The sequence below is a fragment of the Rhagoletis pomonella genome, unplaced genomic scaffold, assembly GCF_013731165.1.
Source record: "Rhagoletis pomonella isolate Grant_MI unplaced genomic scaffold, Rhpom_1.0 Rhpom_scaffold_00003, whole genome shotgun sequence".
Classification (NCBI taxonomy): Eukaryota; Metazoa; Arthropoda; class Insecta; order Diptera; family Tephritidae; genus Rhagoletis; species Rhagoletis pomonella.
The window spans coordinates 82,999,717-83,022,119 of record NW_023458557.1 but is presented as its reverse complement, the minus strand read 5'-3'; the positions used below and the strand labels follow the sequence as shown (position 1 = coordinate 83,022,119).

General features: G+C 33.3%; 1 protein-coding gene across 1 annotated transcript in view; it reads left to right on the top strand.

Annotated features, from left to right (window-relative positions):
* Window positions 1-15,177: 15,177 nt before the first annotated feature.
* The window catches only part of LOC118735688 (diuretic hormone class 2), a 66,084-nt gene continuing 58,858 nt past the window's right edge, over window positions 15,178-22,403 (top strand). Inside the window, exon 1 of the mRNA XM_036465602.1 lies at window positions 15,178-15,533. The gene's annotated coding sequence lies outside the window, so the exon portion shown is untranslated. The remainder of the gene's footprint in view (window positions 15,534-22,403) is intronic.

Here is a 22,403-nt window from a genome sequence, read left to right as displayed (position 1 = left end):
GTTGGCCATTGCCTGCCGATGAAGGGCCTCTGTTTAGGAAAAAAACACTTTTCTACATTTTTTCAGATTTTACTTTCGCCAGGTATCGAACCCGCGTCGTAGTACGCATCTTCTAACAACTCAGCTACAGCGGCCGCCTTCTTCACCTTCAGTATGAGTAAAATTCACCATTAATAAGACTTTACTACAATCGAAAATATAAATTTCTTATACCTGTCAAACAAACATTTACTAATCAGTGTCAGGAAAGTAAGCTCAAAACAATGAAATTGCTCCTGATTTTCCTTTTAAATTGCGTTAATATTTAAGTGATTGAAAATAAGTTGGTTTTGCAAGGCATTAAAAATTAAACGATGGCTAAAAACTAATCAGGAATTGTGCGAATATGATGTCACTTCATATTCTATAGATACTTAACGTTTTAATGGATTTGTGTGAATGTCAAATTTGTGTCCAAGTGTGCATAACCAAGCACTTAATGGGGACTTAAACATTAATTCACTAATTATAACGTTGACTCTTGTGTGTTTCGCATAAGTTCCCGGCACTCCCACTCCGCCTTCCTTTCGCTATCCCTCACCTTATCTGGCATGCTTTACAAAATAGAGCCAGTGAAAATTATGAGGAATGATGACTTTTGTATTTTTGGCGATTATTAGTCATTAGAAAGCTCTCAATTATCTTTCGAATGCCATGCGTCAATGATTTAGTCGACACACGTACACACGTACACATTCACGCGTACACGCATGCCAGGTCGTATGAGTGATATGGTCGCACATAAACACGTCTACTAGAATACTGAATACATACATATGTATGTACATAGGAATGTGGATGCGCTTACCTTTAGCTTAGCGCCCTCCAAAAATTGTCACGTATCAGTGACACGGACTCATTAAAGTACATAATGTGCATAGAATAAGCCACAATCTGCTTGCTAATGCTGCCTACCAACTTTTTTATTGTTGTGCGCGTACACATTTTTGGGGGAAAAGCAACATAAACCGATGAAATAACAAGCTGATGTGCTGACATATGCTTGTTCATGAATAAACATATATACGTACATACATACATACATACCACATAGTGTGCGCGTAGGTTTTATTAGCTACTTTTACCTATTTGTATGTACATTAGGGTGGTACCAAATAAGTAAAGTGGTCATTTTAATGCTCTCACCTCCTAGGATTGTTCTATATCGAAATAAGTACACCACTAATTTTTTATTTTGAAATCAAAAAATATTTAGAGGTCGCTCAAAGCGCTCAAAGTTTTCCACATATTTTATATGAAAAAAAAACTTTTCGTGGAAATAGTATGGAATTCTGGAAAATCAATATTTTTCGATCGGTAAACTCTGGTTCACTTCAGGAGACTTCCAATAAAAATACCCAATTGTTTTTTTTCTACCATTTTTTAATACCAACGATCTTTTATTTGTCCTCCATTGTATTTTCTGGCATTTTCTAGATGTTTTGGCGGACATATAAAATACAGTTACTATGAAAAAATCGTTAAGAAAAATAATTTGGAGTTATTCTTGGGAATCTCCTGAAGAGAAACAGAGTTTTTCGGTCGAAAAATATTGAATTTTAAGAATTCTTTCAGGGTTTTGAGCGACCTCTAAATATTTTTTGATTTCAAAATAAAAACATAAGGGGATATTTTTTTCGGTATAGAACAATCCTAGGGGGTGAGAGCATACAAATTTCGACTCTACTTTTTTACACGCATTTCTGGACCACTCTAATAATGTACATATGTACATACATATGTATGCTGGTATGCTGTGCACAGATTTAAGGGCTGCTATATGAGTAAATCTCACAAGTTTTTTTTTAGTGTTACATCTGTCTCTCGCCTGAAAAAATGTTGTTTCGAAATTTTCATCGATATTTTCGGAACTTATCAATATAATAAACGATATTTTTTATCGATTTTGTAGTAGTTTTTTTTATTGTTTTTGTAATCGATGTTTTTATCGATTTCGTTATGGATATTTTTAAGGATTTTGTTATCGCTATTATTATCGCTTTTGTTATCGATATTTTTATCGATTTTGTTATCGATGTGTTTATCGATTTGGTTATCGTTATCGTTTTTGCTATCGCTATTATTATCGCTTTTGTTATCGATATTTTTTTCTTAGTGTGTGCTTTCGTTTTTGACTTGGATGTGCTCTTATCCATGCCACGTGTTCTACTTTTAAATTTAGCGGCTGTTTCTCCGATACAGCCAAGACAAACGCGCTGGACTGTTCCTTCTTTTTTATTTTGGGAAGTTTTCAAATAGAATGTTCATATTAGAGGCAATGGTCGTTGGCATGAGATACAACATATCTGTGAAATTACAAGAGTGTGCCACCAAATTTAAAAAAAAAATGGCAGCATGCAGAATATCTGTCGCAGGTATTTTGTAATTTTTTGCAATTTTATGATTTTTTTAAATTTCAATTTTAAAATGTTAAAATTAAACGGTGAAAACGAGCGAATCGAGTGTAATAAAACTAGTGTCCCATCAAATGAAAAATCAAAAAATTGCATTAAGTAAAAACTGGCTATGATTTGAGAAACTAAAATTCCATTTTTCAAATTTCTATTCGCACACTCGAAATTCATTCTAAAATTGTTATACATATGAAGAAAGTAATACATACATATATGCACAAGGAATACTGTGTAAAAATCTTTCGCGCCAATATTTAATTACTTTTAAGTAATATGACTTTTAAATTAACGCATGCGAGTAAACTTGGTAGCTGACTGACTGACTGACTGACTGACTGACTTGACTGATGACGCCACTGGGTTACATACACAAGTACCGGTTTATGAGCACGAGTTGTTATTTTTATTTTTTTTTTTTAGTAAATCTTTTTTAAGTTTTCATTTAAATAATTTTTCGCGATGGATTCTTGTTATTTGCGCAAAACGGAAGATAATGCGTTATCTAGGGTAAGTGTATCACCATTTTCGACCAAAAACAGTTCTATCGTAAAATGTAACAACTCGTAAGATTTGCTCATATGCGCTAAAGGCGAGGCTAGGGCGCTGTGGCGGATTCTGGGAATTCAAAATTAGCACTTTTTTTTAATACAGAAGAAAGTTATAAGCAGAAGTTAGTTTTCAGCCTGAATAAGACTTCGAAGCGTTAACTAATTTTCTCTGATCAATTAAGCCTTGATCGGCCTTATAACTTTAATTCAGTTCCTTTGCGTGCTGGATTTCAGTTAGCTATGTATTTGGTGGTGTCGCTTTCCTACCCGGTTTGGCCTTGAAATGCTTATAGAAATAATAACGAATTCAGTCATAATTCACACAATCAAATGAATACGAAATGCAAAGAAAAAAGTCGTTTAATTATCTGCAGACCAAGCAGAGGTAATTATCATGCAAATGCGATTTTACCGGCTGTATGTAAATAGCTACGTACATACATAACTACAACATACATATGTACATACATATATGTATGTAAATATAAGCAAGTAGAGTAATGAAAATCCTATAAGCAAATCATACAGTTAGCTTTAATAATGAAATAAATATACATATATTTTTTTTTTTTTAAATATTTGCAAGCTACCAGCAACTTTCCGTTATGTTTAGGTTTTATTTCTACACTAATATGTATGAAGTATGTCTGTGGACAAATAGGTAGAAATACTCCCAATGTTTAGACCACAAATTTCGGCCCATTGTAAAATTCAAGTTTAGCTGTATTCGGTCATCCTTTTTAAATTAGTCTGATGAATTTTAGCAGCATTTCACACGCCTGCTCTCAGCAATCGATTTATCCTCGTTTAAATGGAAAACCTGGCAGACAGGCAGGTCTACGTAGCTTTTACAGAGTAAAAAAAAAATCCGATGAGCCGTTCTTATTAGAGACCCGGAATCTATATATTAATCCGCTAATATAAATTTTGTAACCGTTTGACGAATCAAAACAAAGAACAGCATTCGAAAGTTACTTCTCTGTAGATGAGGAGAGGTTTTATGATTTCAAAATTGGTTGAAATCACTGCCAAAATTGTCGTTTAAAAAATTTTTTGTTTTAATTCGTATTTGAAATTAAACTTCGTAATAAAAATAATTGTGATGATGAAGAAATAATTGATAAAAAAGTGAAGGCAAAATTGAAGATAATGACAATGATGATAATGAAATCAATGAGAAATATATATGAGTTAGGAAATTTTCCAGATTTTTTTTTACAAGAATCGAAAAAATCCATTCACCAAAAATTCAGTTATCAAGTTAGCCCAGTTATCGATAGTTATCGACATTTTTCGATTTATAGATCTTTATTTAGTTATCGGATTTTAGTTTTTTCTTTAAAATTGATCGAGTTGTCAATATATATAAAATTATAGATATATATCAACAAACTGAAACGTATCGAGTCAAGTAAAAGTCCTGCCAAAATTCTTACAAGATATAAAAATTAGTAGTCACGTTTTACGGTCGAATTTCGACAGAAACTTGTACTCCTAGTAATAATTATTTTATGATGGAATTAAAAAAAGTAATCAAAGTTTTGGTAAGAATTATAAATAAAAGTCTTTTGATATGGGTGATAAAAATTTTGTAAGTCTTAAAGGACAAGGCAATATAGGAAATTTGGCCAAAATTCTAAAAGTTGAGATATCAATTTAAATCTTGGCCCAGTAGTAGGACTAGAAGTAGTGGCCTTGCCGCGCAAAAATTAACCCGTAATGGTCCTACCTCCAAAAAATGGCGTAATTAGAGTTGTCAAACTATCGATGGTACTATCGATAGTATCGATAGTTTTATTTTTTTGCCACTATCGGTGAGTAGTGATAGTTTTTCTCTAAAAAGCTTAAACCATTGATAGTATTAGTTGACTATCGATAGTTTAAAACTATCATAACTTTGCATTTCACACAAAAAAATACTTACGTGCTCTAATCGTTTTTTGTGCCAAGAGGACGACGAAAATAAAGCAATAGCCTTGTTGAGGTACACTTGCGCTAAAAGCCAAAAAGTTTTTACGCTCTGGTTTTTTGCTTATTCAATGAAAATATTTTTTTAATACAAATATAGTTGATTCCTGTAACTAAAACCAAAAAAGTTTCAAACTTTGCACAGTATTCACAGACAATTATCAATAAAAAAAAAAAAAAACGATCACCAAAATCTCAAACTTTAATTAGAGTTTTAATTTTGTGCGATAAGGCTGAAACTACTCAACGCCTTAAAAAATCAACGGTAATTTTCAGGCATTTGTATTAAAAAGAATATTTTTTTACCTTATTTGATTAGCACACATTCGAGAAAATATTTTTTTTATACCCGGCTATACTACTTACATATGTACGTACACAAGTGGGTATATATCAAGATAACCAACCGTTCAGCTATAGAAAAACTAAAAATGCAGATGGCTAGTACTTTTTATGCTGATTTTAACTATGTAAATATTATTTGCCACAATTAAAAAGTAAAGAAGATATAAGAGGTTAAAAAAATGTTTGCGATATTTTAAAATATTAATATTTTCTAAACTACGTAACCGATTAAAAAAGTAATGAAATAAAGACAATCTATCTTTAAGTTGATATTAAATTGATATTAAAAGTTGGAATAGTTACATAAAATTCATACTTTGTTTCACTTACCCGATGTTTTCATTTCATAAACAATTTAGTGAATTATATAACTTTTTTAATTTTGCCTTATTAAGGGCCAGTTTTTCAGTGATAGTTTAAACTCAATTTGAACGAAGTTTAGTTAAACTACGTTTAAATTTGACTGAAAAACTGCACACTGAGTTTAAACACTGAAAAACTGGCTCTAACAACCCCTCTCTCTGCATAGATGCTCATCCAAAAAAACGCTTAAGAAGATGAATTAGATTCACAAAGAAAGTTCGCCAAGTGTTTGATTTGTAAAAAGTCATACAAAACGAGCGGAAACACGTCGAGCCTCATTGATCATTTGAAGCGTATGCATCCTCTTCTTTCTAAACCTGAAACGCCCAAAAATACAATAAACGAATATTTCCGACTTAACAAGTATGACAATAACTCGGTGCGCAAAGCTGAACTGGATTCCGCTCTAACGCGCATGATTGCTATTGATGTACAGATATGAATTGCCCTCGCGAAATACCATTCAAAAAGTTCATTTGCAAAAACTGTATTGCAATTTGGAAGAAAAATTAAAAATTTTTCTTAATCGAGCCGAGAGCTGTGCTATAACCTTCGACTGTTGGCCATCAAAGGCAAATGAGAGCTTTTTGACCGTAACATGCCCATTCATAACGAACGACTTCAAACTGCGATCGGCTGTATTAACAACATCAAAGCTAGCAAATGAGCTGAATCACTCAGCTGTGCATGCTTAAATGGAACATATCTCAGAATGTTATCTGTGTGGTAACAGACAACGCTGCGTCAATGATAGAAGCTTGTGAATTAATTCAGAAGAAACATCATTCCGGTTTTGCTCATTCTATCAATCTTGTTGTACAAGATGCTTTGTAAACATATTGTTGCATATTTTAAAAGTAGCACTATTGCATATACAAAGTTAAGGAAAGAACAGGGCGAGGATTATCAATACGGGCTTATACAAAAAGTGCCAACAAGGTGGAATAGTGCCTTTGGTATGGTTCAGCGAATTCTCCTTATTAAAGAAGCCATCTCTGCAGTGCTTTTAAGCACTCCCAAAGTACCTTCGGTTCTAACAGCAGATGAAATATTGCAACTAGAAGACCTTTGTTTATTAATGGAACCATTTAACAAAAATACAAGCATCGTTTCAGCGAATCAGTATGTAACAATTTCGCATGTAATTCCCATAGTATGTGGCTTATATTCAACAATGCTGAAACTGGAATCGAAATTGCAAACTACAGAGGGTTATGAAACGTGCGCATATTTAGCTGAAAAAATTAAACAGAGGCGGTTTATTTACGAATCTAGGAGCACTCCGAGATTGGCTACCCTGTTAGACTCGCGCTTTAAAAAAAAGCTGGTTTTCGATCTCCTCAAAATGCAACTCAAGCATCCATTTTGTTGGAAAATGAACTGGCCGGAATCAACAGAACTATTTCTCCAACATCAACTGACAACAATGAGGAACCGTCAAAACCTGAAGATTTGGAAATCCCCCAAATTTATGAGTTCATGAAAGAAAAACTGTCATCCAAAATTAAATCTAACCGCGCCGATGCCATCATCGCTTTGCGAGAATGCGCAGAAAAACCAAACGAGCCGCTGAACACTGACCCATTGGAATATTGGAAAGTTAGTATTTCTAGTAACACACCGTTAATATTATTAATATTTTTTTTCGAATTCAGACTAGATCGAACGACATGAAGTAGCTGCAAGTCCTGGCATCAAAATATTTATGTATCCCAGCTACATCCACGGAATCGGTGAGAATGTTCAGCAAAGCGGGGGAAATAGTTTCCGATAGGCGATCCAGACTCAAAGAAAAAAATGTGAATATGCTGCTGTTCTTCAGCAAAAATTATGAACTAATGAATTGATAAATTTCTACAAGAATTTCTATAAGAAAATATGATCTCTTATACGGTGTTTAAATGAGGCGATTTTACAGGCAACTTTTAGTTGAAAGCAACAATCGCCTGGTATGAACGGCCTTTCAACTAATCGCTTCCAATGAAGTTGGAGGGCAGCCAACTTTTGGTTCAACTAATCGCCTCTAAACTTGCCTGGAAATCGCCTCATGTGAACACCGTTTTAGGCCCGTTAACTTATCTCATTTTGTTTAGCACTGTATTGTATTTTGTTAACCTTGTTTAAAAACTTAAACATACAAAATAGTTGAAAATGAGAAAAGCTAACAGTCTCAGCAACCCATTTGGCGAAAACCACGAAAACGAAATCGACGAATACGTACGAATCGACGTTGTTCACATTTTTTAGTTTATCTGATTTCTCATATCTATAGAATCATTGTATTCCTCCTGTTTATTCTCCCAATCATGTTTTTTTTTTTTTGTATTTCGATGCTGGCCCGGCATATATGTAATACTTCTATATTGGCAGTAAGCTAACTTCTCAATGTGTAAGCATTCCGAAATCAAAGCGAGACAGTCTAGTACCGTTTTTGTCAATGTATTGTGTACTTGAGTGCCGTTTTTGTATATGTGTTTTGTACTTGTTTATTTATAAACGTATGTGTTCCTTTTCTTTCGTACTTGTTTATTGATATATCTGTACTGTAGTGTTTTCGGACGGTACTAGCTCTTACTGCCAATATAGGAGTATTACATATATGTGGCCCGGTTAATTTGAAACAGTTGTTAAAATTACATTGACTATCGATAGTACTATCGATATTAGTGCTTGACACTATCGATAGTATTGCTGCAAACTAACAACGAGTACTGATAGTTTTTCCCTGAAACATGAAAACTATCGATAGTGGCACTACGAATCCTCCACTTACCTTAAGTTTAAAACTATCTCTTTATTATCTGACAGGTTTTTTTCCAACTTTTAAATTATAACACCGTGAATTATTTCATAAAACTCAAGATTTTGTACCAAGTAGTTACCTAAGAAAAATTATAATTTCTTTAATATCGCACAAAATCGCAGTATAAGACTATGGGGAAATAAGAGATCAGGGACTATTCTACCGATTTATGATGAGCTTTTTTTAAACGTTTTTAAACATTTTTCTTAAACACTAAATAAACTTTTTTTTTAATTGTACAATTTCACTTTAAAGCCACTTAAATGCGGACGTGCCTTTGGCACAACCTTTAAACTATAACACAAGTTTTAATTGGTAAAAATTCTGCTAAGCGTCACTATTTCTTCCCACTTTTCACTTTTGAAAAGCAGCAAATAGATAACGAGATACACGCATTTGAAAGTGGCACAAAATCAAACTACATATTTTTCGTTTACAGAAAATTTCGAAACTATCTGTTTGAGGGTTACCAAATCAACGGTAAGTCAATTTATCGAAAAACAGAGTACACAGTTTTTTACTCTGAAGTATTCTCTGTAAGATAAGACAAAACAAAATTAATTTCAAGCAAGTAAAGAAATTGACTTTTGGCCACAAAATAGGCTCAAATTTCCCATAGTGCAAGGGTTGTCCAGAACAATCTGGGCTTAGTACGGGACAAGTTTTGAGACTTATTTGCGTCTAGTTCAGGACAAGTTCACGCCTAGTAGTTCGGGACTAGTTCGAGGCTTGTTTGGGACCAAATCGTGCTAGTTTGAGACAGGTTCAAAACTAGGGCGCGACAAGTTTGGGGCCAGTTCAGAACTAGTTGTCGTCTAATTTGTGGACTAGTTTGGGACTAGTTTAGGCAAATTCGATACCAAACTCGTCCTGAACTGGTAAAGTAAATTAAACGTGCCGAACAAAAGTGGAGCAATAGAAACCAAGAATTGTTTTGCTGTTTGGCTCTAACATATATTCCAAAGGAACCAATAGGCGTTGAAGATCCTTCGATATGACTTCCGGACACACTTTTACAGAAATCCCTTCAGGAAGCACTAATCGAACAATTTTAATTGCAAATAAGCGTAAACCAAATAAAGATTTGTGATGGCTTGCAATGTAATCAAGCACTGCAACATACCTTTATTTCCAATTTAAAATGGATTAAGTGCCACCTATGTATGTACGTGACATTCGTGTCTGAAAGGTTCATACCACTGAAGTGTTAGCGAAGGGAGCAGTGTTCTATGTAACATGAGTTTTTTAAGGATGTTTAGGTGGATAAACTGATATATACTAGTTGTTTATGGACTCCCTTGTTTGAACACTAAATTCTGTGGTGGCCCGGTACTCAGCCCAGTCGTACTGTATTCTTGACCTCAAGACTGAAACTTCTTTAGCAGCAGTTGGTTGGTTGGGAGTAAATTGCCAAATTCAACGGAAACTGCACACGGAAATGGTGCAACGGAAATGGTTGGGGCTGAAACAAGTACTTCTTGAGTGTATGCACATGGTATAAATTTTACAAAAAAACTTGCTAATAAAAGGCTAAAGAATAAAACTTAGAAAAATACCAATACAAGAATGAAAGTAAAGGTCAGTACATACATAGATAAAGAAAAGGATAAAAGCAAAGCAAGGAAAAGATGAGGATGAGGATACCGATAAAAGTAAAGATGAAGATAGAGGAAGAAAGATTAAAATAAAGGTAATTATTGCAGAAAAGGATATAGGTAGAGACACAGAGACTCAATCTGGGAACTATTTTGGGATTTTAGAGATTTTAGGGATTCGCGGGGCTTATCGATATTTTTGGTTATAGATACTTTTATGAATTTTGTTATCGATATTTTTTATCGATTTTTTGTGATTTTTTATCGAATTTGTTATCGATATTTTTTAACCATTTTGTTATCGATATTTTTATCTATTTTGTTATCGATATTTTAATCGATACTTTTATCGATTTTGTAATCGATTTTATTACTAACATTATTATCGATTTCGCTATCGAAATTTTTATCGAATTCGTCATCGATTTTGTTGTCGATTGGTTATCGATTTTGGTATCGACTTTGGAAAGGATTATTTATCGATCTTGTCATCGATAATTTATCGATATTTTTGTCGTTTATTTATCGGTATTGTTACCGATTATTTATTGATTTTGTTATCGAATATTTATCAATTTTGTTATGGATATTTTTATCGATATTTTTTATGGATTTTTTTCTTATGGATTATTTGTCAAATTTTGTTATGGATATTTTTATCGATTTTCTAATAGATTTCGCTACCAATATTATTATTGATTTCGATATCGAAATTTTTATCGAATTTGTCATCAATTTTGTTATCGATATTTTGTTGGATGTTACAATCGATAGAGTATAAAGGTAAAAATGAAGATAAAGAAAAACAACAGTTTCCGCATTTTCACCTTTTGATCCATCTGAAAACACAAAATCTCTACGTTAGTGTGTTGCCATCGTATCAAAACTCGGAAATTTATGAGTTATGAGAAATGATAATTTCTAATTTTATCAGTTGGTTACAATAAGTTGTTTTGGTCAGTTGGGAGAATTATATTTGTCTAGTCAAAATTGCACAATATTTTACAGCGGAAGCTCACTCTTCGGAAACCTCGTATGCCATAAAGCCCTAGATCTGAAAAATACTGGAATCGAAAAATAAACTAACCTATCACAAAACCTTGAACTCAGCAAGGAAACCATACAGCAAAACACTTAATCGTAAAAATAGCGTCCCCAATAAAATTTTCGTACTGTCGCGCTAATCTTATCAGCAAACGATTGTCAAAAAATAATTAATGCTAATTTAAGTTGAGCAGGATTGTGTTTAGGAAGCGTTGTATTGCTTCACTAAAACAGCAACCGTTACAAATGCGTACAAAGTCAACCGCGAAATTTTTTATTGAACCATAATTTATAGCTTTATGATGACTTGCCACATGCGTGGTGGTTAATTGCATTTTTTATATGTAAATATGGAAGTCGATAGCAGAGGAAACTATCTATCATTCCGCGAAGTGTTATTGCGGTGAGTAATTTGTATTTAATCGCAATAAAATCCATAAATGATAATTATCAATTATAATTGATGATACAAAAAAAAAAAAAAAAAAAAATAGACGATAAGCGAAAAATGAAATGAGAAAGCAACAAAGCGCGCATAGCATAAAGGAAGTCCGGTGCAAAACGGCTGCACACCGAACTGGCCCGGCGCACGCCTGATGACAATTAAGCAGAAATATAATTTTGGCAGAAATTAAGTGTCGATATAAAGCGGAAAAAGAGTACATACAGTTGCGGGCAAATAAATGGGAACACAATATTTTAACAAATTTTCGGATATTTTTCATTTGTTTATTTAATGTTTATTATTTCTTTTATAAATGTATAAAAGTATAGCTCACTATGTAACAAAACCCATGTACTAAGTCCAAATTTCAAACATTGTACAAGATTTATAAAAGTAAGGCGATTTCAACAAGTGGTTATCAAAATTTCAAACTTTATATTTAGAATTAAAAAAAAAATCTAAGTATGCAATTTTGTTTAAAGTTTTGTTCCTCCACATACAAAAATTGTTGAATAAAATACACGCGCGAAAAAAGGTTAAAATTTTATGATTTTTGTAAATGGGGAAACAAGAATACCCATATTTGCTTGTTAAAAAAATATATTTAGAACTGAAATTTTCCATGTATTTTATATGGGAGTGAAAACACGTTTTCTTCGAAAATCAATATTTTCGATCGAGAAACTCTGTTTCTCTTAAGGAGATTTCCAAAAACAAAACCCAAGTTTTTATTTAATCATTTCTTAATATGAGCTATTTTTTATAGGTTCACAAAAACCCCAAAAATGCAATGGCGGACTCATAAAAAGTCGTTAGTATTAAAAAATGGTAAAATAAACAATTGGGTATTATTACTGGAAGTCTCCTGTGGAGATGTAGAGCTCTCCGATCGAAAAACTGTTTTTTCATACTTAAAAAAAAATCCTAGGGGTGATAGATTAACATTTTAAACTTTTTTCGACCATCTTAATGTACATACATAAATACATAAGTACATACATACATACTTTGTATAAAAAAATGCGTGACACCGTAAAAAAATTGCAAAAATTGGCGGTAAGTCCTAGCTATTTCAAAGCTGTACTTAATTATACGTTTTTAAATTCTGAATAAAAAGTTTGAAAATTTGATGAATTCTTCTCGTTTTCGCACAAAGTTTGAAATTCGTACTTACAAACACAGTTTTGGTTAGATTTCGTTAGTATGCTAAACTTTTACAAAAAAAAACTTGTGTATTGATCCCACGCGCGACTGACGATTACTTTATTATTCATCTTAATCTTAATCAAAATCTTAGTTTTAATCTTAATTTTAATCTCATTCTTAATATTAATCCTAGTCTTAATCTTAGCCTTCATCTTAATCTTAATCTTAGTCTTAATCATAATCTTAATCCTAATCTTGATTTTAATCTTAATCTTAATCCTAATTTAAATCTTAATTTTATTTTAATTTCACTTTTAGTTTTAACCCAATCTTAGTCCTTTTCATAATATTAATACTTATCTTAATCTTAATCTAATGCTTAATCCTAATCTTAATCTTAATATTAATCGTAATCTGAATCTTTGTCTAAATCTTATTCCTAATTGTAATCTCATTCTTATTTTAATACTACTATAAGTCTTAACCCTAATCTTAATCTCAATCTCAAAGGGAATCTTAATCTTAGCATTGATTTTAATCTTAAGCTTCATCTTAACCTTAACCTTAATTTTAATCGTAACCTTAATCTTAATCTTAATCTAAATCTTAGTCTTTACCTTAATCTTTATTTCATTCATAGTCTTAATCTCAACCTTAATCTTAATCTTAATCATAATCTTAATCTTGATTTTAATTTTAATCCGTATGTTAATCTTAATATTATTTTAATCACACTCTTAGTCTTAATCCTAATATTAAACCCAATTTTAATCTTAGTCTTTGTCATAACAATATTACTCCTCTTTATCTTCATTTTAACCATAATCTTAATCTTGATTTTAACCATAATCTTAATCTTAATTTCAATCTCACTTAACCTTAATCTTAATCTTAACCATAGTCTTAAAGTCAACCTTAATTCCAATCCAATGTTAATCATAATATTAATATTAATTCTTATTTTAATCTCAATCTTGTTTTATTCTCACTCTTAATCTTAATCTCAGTCTTAATCCTAATCTTAAACTCAATCTTTATCTCTACCTCAATCCCAATCTAGCCTCAATCTGAATATGACTCTGAATCTCAATTTTAATCTTAATCGTGCCCACCCCCACCGGGCCCCCCCTCTCTTCTACTGTCGCTTTTTCGTTTGGAATTAGAGCCCAGTGATCGTGTCGTGAGCGCAAAGAAGTTTCACTTCAAAAATTATTAAAAATAAAAATAAAAAAATTCAAGGAAACATAACCATAACTTGTTAAAATCTTGCGTCCCTATTTATTTCACCGCCACTGTACATGCATGTGTGTTTGCGTGTGCGAGCAACTGTTGAACGCTTGCGAGACACACAAATTACAATCTACATACAAACAAATGCATGGAAATTCATATACATATGTAGGCTGGCTGCTTTTGGCAAAATGATGGGAAAAATCAAAAAATTAACGATGCAAATTTGCTGCCGCCATAGTACCACGTGTTGCATGGCGCATACATATGAATGTAGTACATACAACTGCATACACATACATACATATGTACGTGGCCGCGCTCACAAAGCGACCAAATGTTGCTCATACGCCACCGCCATACAGGCGCGTACACACAGCCACACCACGCCTCGTTGACCACGCGAGACATTGTGCTCAGTCAGGCTGTTGCATGCCACCACAACGCTTACGAGCTAGTCCCGCTCTTCTGTTTGTTTAACTTCCCTTTTGCCTGCTTTGTGTGTCATGATGGCTGTCGTTTTGTTCTTCTGTCTGTTTGTGGCTAAATATGTTCTGTCACTGCGCACAATCTCGTTTCCGTTTCGTTGATTCGTATAGGGCTCGTGTGTGTGCGCTCACCTGTGGCAAAAGTAAGGGCACATTAACATACATATGAATGTGCATACACACACACACACACACACACACAAATACACGTAACTTGGCATACTCGCTCGTTAGCTCGTTCACAATCGGCGCGGCGCGATAACTCTCCACTTCCGTTTTGATGTGCCTACGTAGAATTTTCGAAATAGTAACTGTTGCCGCCAAAAAAAACAAATTGCCGCTAACCCGCCGAATGAATATCGTTGCTGGTGTAAAACTTAATGAGCACAATTCTGCGCGCACACATACATATACATAAATAGATGTTCACACGCCGACACACAGTTACAGTTCTACACAAAGCAACACAGTTATTCACACATTGGTCCGAGCGACAACTCGTCGTGTTTGCTTTTGTTACCTGCTGGCCACTGCTTCAGCTGCTACTCCACTTGTGAAGTTCGTGGTTCGTGTGCGCTACTTTGGCGTTGCTAAATCGTGTGTTGCCTTGTGTTGCTGCCGCTGTCGCTGCTGCTGCTTCTGCTGCTGCTGCTGTTGCTGCTTGTCGTCGTCGTCGTCGTCGTCGTCGTCATCGTGCACTACTATAAATCCCGCCAACTGTGCCGACTTGCTTTCACTGTTCATTCAGATTTATAGCAGTGCACTCTGCCAACAGCAGCAATAACAGCAGCGCGCAACCAGTGCTTAAGCACTTGACAAAGTTCAAATACTTTTATTTGTTTGGCAAACAGTTGTATTTTGAAATTGATAGTGTTGTTTTTTGAATTAAGCGGCACTTTGTGTGAAAACTGTAAAAGCGCGGAAAGACTAGTGGTTGGCAGCAAAAGTTGTGAATAAAGTTATTTGGAGAAGACAAACGCTTTGAAACACAAGTGTTGGAAAAACAAATAAAACTGTGTGAAGTTTGCGAATTTCAAGTGTAACAGACGCTATTCGAGTGACACTCAGCAAGTTTTACGACACACACACACACACACACACAAGGGTGAGTTTTGAGGCATACAAAATTGCAATTTCAGAAAATTATTAAGAAAAGTTTAAAATTTAAATTAAAAAGATACACAAATTACATTTTAGGAAAAAATCTCAAGTATTGAAATTGCAGAAAAAAATTGCGAAACATGGAAATTAAATTTTGAATCGTAGCTAACGCATGTGTATTCGGTTTACCAAGATCAGGACGCTTGATATTTTAATTTTTATGAAAAAATCAAACTTTAACAGGGGAAAAAATAAAAAAAAATTAGGCACACGCGTTATTCATTTAGAGATTTTTAGCAATGGAAATTTTAGGGTAGCGATTTCTAGAATCCCACCTAATTAAGTTTACCTGTCTCAGCGTTTTTTTTTTTTTAATGTAATTTTAGCGTTCCTACAGTGTTATTTAAAGTACCCGTAAAGAGTTTGAATAGGCAAAGATTTAAAGTAGGGATGTTGCGAATGTGAAATTTTAGACATCCGCGGATGCGGATGCGAATGCGGATATCAAATACTTTTAAGAAATAATTTTAGTGAGTAGGTAAATAAAAAATGGAAAAGTTGGTAATTTTTAATAATGTTTTCTTTTTTATTTTTTATTTAGTACTTACATTAGAAAATTGGAATATTGTATTTAAGAAAGAGTAATTTTTCTGCCTTTCGGGTTACAGCCTGTTACGTAACGGGTCGCTCGAGGTGACAAACTTGAAAAACAAAATTAAAAATTCTTTTCGATTGACGCTTCACCAGTTGAGAGGACCTTCAGTTATATTTCTTTTTTGTTTTTTATTGCGGTGCAATGATTCCCTTTTGAGAATTGCATCGGGGCTGCAAATGTCGGATGTATCCTCCTGACTTTCTTCTTCACAATCTAGCATAATGGCAAGATCGTTGCTTAAACACCGTTGTGTTGCAATTTGGAGAACCAATTCTTTTGGTTATTTCAGAATTTGGAGAACTTGTTACGTCATCAGTGATTTTCGATTTTAGTTTTTGTAATTAATTTTTAATAGGTGTAAATAGGTGGATATGGCAAATAAATTGTTATTTTCTAGGAATGGAAATTTCGAAAAAAAAAATCTGTTTTGAAAGTCGTGGCTGCCAGCAGAATTAGTTTAAAATCTTGTTATTTTGTTAAAAAGGTACCCCGTTTTTTATAATGATTTGAATTATGGAATCACGGACGATAAAGGTCTCAGATTTGCTTAGTTCCCGGATGACTTCTTCGAAAGAGTTGCAATGAATAGCTTGTAGTTAGTTTCGGCTTTTCCTAGTTGCAGGCAGTCAAAATTAATTACTCATCGCTGTCGGTACCATAAGCCATCAAATGCGTTTTGTTGTTTCATTCCTTTCCATACTATACAAATGATACATATATTACATGCCAAGTCCCACTCCTTAATAGATGTTAAATTCTCCTTGAATTAATTCTTATTTAATTTGTGAACTTGGCTGTCAACTTATTTACTTATATCATTTTATCGTTATTTCGATGAGTGCTAATTTTGACAAATTATACAAAATTAAAATAAATGTTTTTGTTTTCAAGCTGAAAGACTAATAAAAGAAAACACGGAACTTAAGAATAATAAGTTTTATGAGAAAACAATAAAAAATTATACTTTTCTAAAAAAAAGTAGAACAAAAAACTAGCGATACATCTTGTTTTTTTCAACAGACCTTTGACAAATAATATTCGATAGTTGCATAATTCTTAACTAATTAAAGGTAATCTTTTAACGCGCAAATAGTCGTATAGCCAGCCGTTGAACATTTCATCGCAATGTAAAGTCAAAGAGTTAGATAATAGTAGGTAGGGGGGACAGCCTTAACGTAGCATCTCCACAGGCAAAAAATGTTGGCTAAAATTTTTTGTTTGCCAGATATACGTTTTAACAGTGCACTTGCACAATATTCGCATTCGCAAAAGCTCCGCATTGATTATTGCGAATGCGAATGTTAAAATTGATGCGGAAGTTCCGCGGTTGCGAATGCGAATGCTAATATTCGCAACAACCCTGATTTAAAACTACAGCTATACATACATATATGTGAGATGATGAAAAAGTGGAATTTACACAAATATCCAATTATTATTATTTATTTCAATGTAGATGTACAGCAAGATGATGGTTTCATTTACATTGATTTAAAGGAAACATAAAGCTTGAGTCACCTATTTGAGTGGTACGCACATTTATTTAGAGAGTTACAAGATGAGATTGCTTTTAGCTATTTTTATTTCATTATGCGCCTTCATTGTCGCTGTCGTGCAGTAGATAAAACATGAATCCTTTATTTGGTTAATAGTGCAGGGTAGGCAGTATTTAACGGCATAACATTTGTGTCAAATACAGTGAAATCTCCCATAAGCGGACACCGATGGATACCTACTTTTTGCCCGCCTATGACAGATGTCCGCTTATGGGTATTTCGGAAAAAAAATTAGTTAAATACAAATTAAAAAAAAAAATTGAAATCGAGAGTCTCTAAATTAAAACAGTATTTATTCTTTAATAGACAGAAAACGACTGTCTTTATAACAGTTTGATTTCCATTCTTTATTGGAAATTATTAGTAGTCTAAATATTAATACAAAAATGTGCGTGTATAACTTGCTATCTTATACTGTATTTTCGATGGCAGAAAAATTACTGTCCGTGAAAATTATAAATCTGCATGATCGTGAGTATAAAGTAAACAAAAAATAACTCCGTTTTTTATATTTCATTTTACTTTCTCTAAGAATATCAAATGTTACATTTTTATAGCGGCAATTTTTAACAAAAGCAAATTATCACACAGCACAGTCTATGATTTGTTTTTTTTTTCAGGAAAAACGAAAATTTTGAAATTTACCGCTATATGGGAAGTGGGCTTGCTTAATGTCCGATTTCAAAAATTTTCAACGAGTTTCTTAGTGAAACCCTAAGCAATATTCGTAATAAGTTTTATGGTGGTTAGTAAAGCGGCTACTGAGATTTGGGCATTTCATCATGAGTGGGTGGTGCAACTGCCATTTTTCAAAAATTTCATAATTGCCTACTTCACATTCCAACTTTCAAAAATTGGATCTAGTATTTGCGGAAGTATCATAGTTTTTGCAATAACCCTTATATGGGAGATAAGGGTAGTTATTGTCCGACTTCGCCCATTTTTAGTATCGTCTTTCCTTCGTTAAAGAGCAACCTAAGGTACATACATATGTACATACGAAGCTTCGTTGAGATATCTCATGGTTCATAAGGAGAATGAGCGTATGATCGAGTTGACGGAGACGTGAAATAATTAGTGAGAGAAAAAATGATAAGCCAAGATGACAATTATGTCATCCAATCAGGCAAAGAATTCACTAATCCGTGTTATTTATCATCCGGCCACGAAAAATCTCAGAAAATGCAAGCTGTTTTGCAATGACCGAACGCTGAACGGATACTAGGTTCGAGGTTCGAACTTTCATCACATTAAAGCTGTCCGAAAAAAGGTGGAATGCAGAATCTAATATCAAATAACTACTTATGTGAACTTTGTCACACGCGTGAGGTGATTTGTTTGTAAGTACGTGGCCACTTCTTAAAAATATAGAATAAAATAAGAACGTGATTTTTTGTTGTTTTGCTTCTACTACTTGTGTGGTCCTTGTTTAAAATAGTTCCGCTGAAATTTGAATGTAAATTTAACATTTTTCCGGTCATATTCAACCTTCTTCAAGTCAAAGGAAAACTTCTTCAAATCATATGAAACCCTTTACAATTCAAATGAAAACTTTTTCAAGCCAAATAAAACCCTTTTTCCATTTTTCCTATCGTCCCTTTTCTTCCTTACTTCTGGCAAGCTCATGAAAAGCGATCATCTGTGTTGCATTTGTAAACAAAAATAGATAAATAAATTTACATTTGCTAAAAATATGGAAGTAAACAACGAAAAATTTGATGATGTAAGCAACTAATTCTTAATTGAATAGATCTTAACAAGTGTTTAATGATCTTTCATCAAAATTAACGTGATACAAACGATAGGTAGACAAATCGACTGACGTTTTTCAAAAGACAAACTGGCGGATCCATGATGGAGGACGATTTTTTTAATTCAACATTTTTTTTTGCTCGAAACTTGATACTCTGGGAGATTACGGGGTTGCTGGACTCAAATGTGGTATCAAACTTTAAAATTTCAAAATGGCTGACCCAAGGTGGAAGACGATTTTTTTTTAAATTCAAATGACGAAGCGCGGAATCGCCCATTACCTATATACCCTTGTGGTCAGCTGATTAAATTAAGTGACATTTTGACCAGTTTTGGGTTTTTCTTTTGTTTATTTAATACTTATAGTTTTTTTTTTTTTCATAAAAGTCTAGTGCACAGTCTAGCAGATCCACATTTCAAAGTTCGTACAAAAATTATAAAAATTCAGCAAACTAACAATTACAGCCACAAATTTTAAACTGTTTTTTATTTAGAATTTTTGAAAACTTATAGATATGTAGTTTTATGACCCATTAAATTGAAGTATGTAAATGTGAAAATTTCAAGACGCTAAGAAATCGCGTTGATTTTTAATAAGTTTTTTTTTTTGGCTGACGGTGCTAGGCATTTTCTTCTATATAAAAAATAAAATTATAGTTTAAAAAACTAAAACCTCCCTATTATAATTGCCATTCGTACTGTCATCAGGTATGTAACTTGAGAATAGAAATCGCTGCATCTTTTAGGCGCATCAATATTACATAGTTACATCCCGAGCTAATAAAAGGAAGGTAATAATAATAATAAACTAGTAATTTAAAAAAAAAAAAAACCGACTTCAACTCTCATATAAAAAAAAAAAATATATATATATATCTCATGATCCGCTGATCGGATCTTAACCAGATTAGTATGGGACCACCTCTGAGACACTACCTTTCCGATGCAAATAGAATTATCGAAATCGGTTGACGTGGTCCAAAGTTATGCGGTAACATACATAAAAAAAAAAAAAAAAAATATTCCGACGAACTGATAACTTCCTCCTTTTTTGGAAGTCGGTTAAAAAGGCACTCTCCTTAGATAAAAAGTGAGTGAATTGAACCCCTACATGCTTTGCTATATTTTTTAATAAAGCTCGTTTACATGTAAAAATTCGTACGTGCCCCACTCGTGACAAACGTTGTCCCATCCGTGACAGAGGAATTTCGGTTTTTCTTTTTTTTTTTTTTTTTTTTTTTGTAATAAAGCAATAATTTTTTTTGTAGTTTTAAGTTTGTTTTTATTCGTGATTATTTTTGTTTTATTATAAGACAGCAAGTACACAGAGAAAAGTGAAATAAATTCGCAGAGTTTCCGCAAAATATATCTGCTCCAAAAAGCAGGTTCTATTTTTTGTTCCAGCCGTGATAGAAGAAAATAACTCAGATTTTTTCCATATGAAAGTTAGCTGGAATTTTCTTTCGTATTTTGTAATAACTCTTATAATAGTCAATTAGGTGTAGCTTTATCAAAATGTAGAATTGTTGAGTACTTCATACTTAAATTTATACAATAAAGACCATTTTTTTCTGTACAAATGTTGCACCCGTGATGGTGGGATCGCCCTTATGTAGCATTGTGTTCGCAGACAAACCAGTTACGGTGCTATACCATCTTAATAATTTTTACATTTGTAATTATTGTTCTTTTTTTTTTTTGTTTTGTTGATAAGAAGTAGTTGTTAATAGAATCATCACTCTATTTTTGGGTCATCAAAAACGTTACAAGAAAATTGTTCGCCACTTCAGTGATGACTGTGAGACATCAAAGGTCATATGGTACTCTTTCTTATTAAAAGGTTTATCTCCAAACTTCTACCTCTTCTGATTTGGCTCTACAACCTTTCGTTGGTTTGGGTTGTTACCAAAAAACTTCGCCAATTGCCTTTCTTCTCTGCGATGTTGCGTCTGTTGTACATCTCTGCTCTGAATGCAGATAGGTCCTTTTACGCTTGCGCTTCCATTGTGTTTGTGGGCGCCCTTTTATTCACTGCACACACATGGGTGCCTACCGGAGAGTTCTTTTTTAGATTCAAACTTTGTGAGGCTTCAGTTAATCGAGCTTACAATAAATTGCCCATTGCTCCTGCATCTTTAAGCCACCATACGTGCGTTATTAGAAAATTTTCGCTTTACTACTTCTCTTAAGACAGTTTAAAAAAAAAATAAAATAAATGTTTTCACCGATGTTAATTGAGTTTACCTAAGTAAGTAAGCCGCATTTAAATTTGACAACTTACTTATATAAACATTGAATTAGCCCAGCTGCCTGCACACAAAAATTGTAAGATGAGACAAATTGTATTTACATTGAGAATGCGCGCTTAACACTTAGCGCTGGTGTTGAATGCTGCATACTTGAAATTATTAAAATATTTATGGGCTATATTTAGCGCCAAGCAGATGATAAAAGCTTAGTCGTTTTTTTTTTTTTTTTTTTTTTTTTAATTTATGCGTGCATGCGAATGTATGTATATGTATATCGCTAAAAACGCGTCACTATTCAAACAATTAATTTCGTACACAAATATGCTAATTTAATTAAGACTCAAGTGTTTTTGGTAAGACTGAATTAGCTGCCGCTAAGAAGCGACAGTGTTGCTATGCATTTCTATATGCTGGTTTGCTTAGAAGTATGTAGTAGACAGAGAGAGAGAGAGAGAGGGAGAGAAAAAGAGAGATGCTGTTTTTAATTAACGAACGCGCTATGCGTTCATATAATTGTGTTTGCACTCAACTACTTCAGCCAGGCAACAGCGTGTGAAATATTTTAAATCAGCCAAAAATTCACGCGCTTATTTACAATGTTAGCTAGTGTTACATTTGCATACGCATACATTTTACTACATGCATATCTAAGCATTATTGTG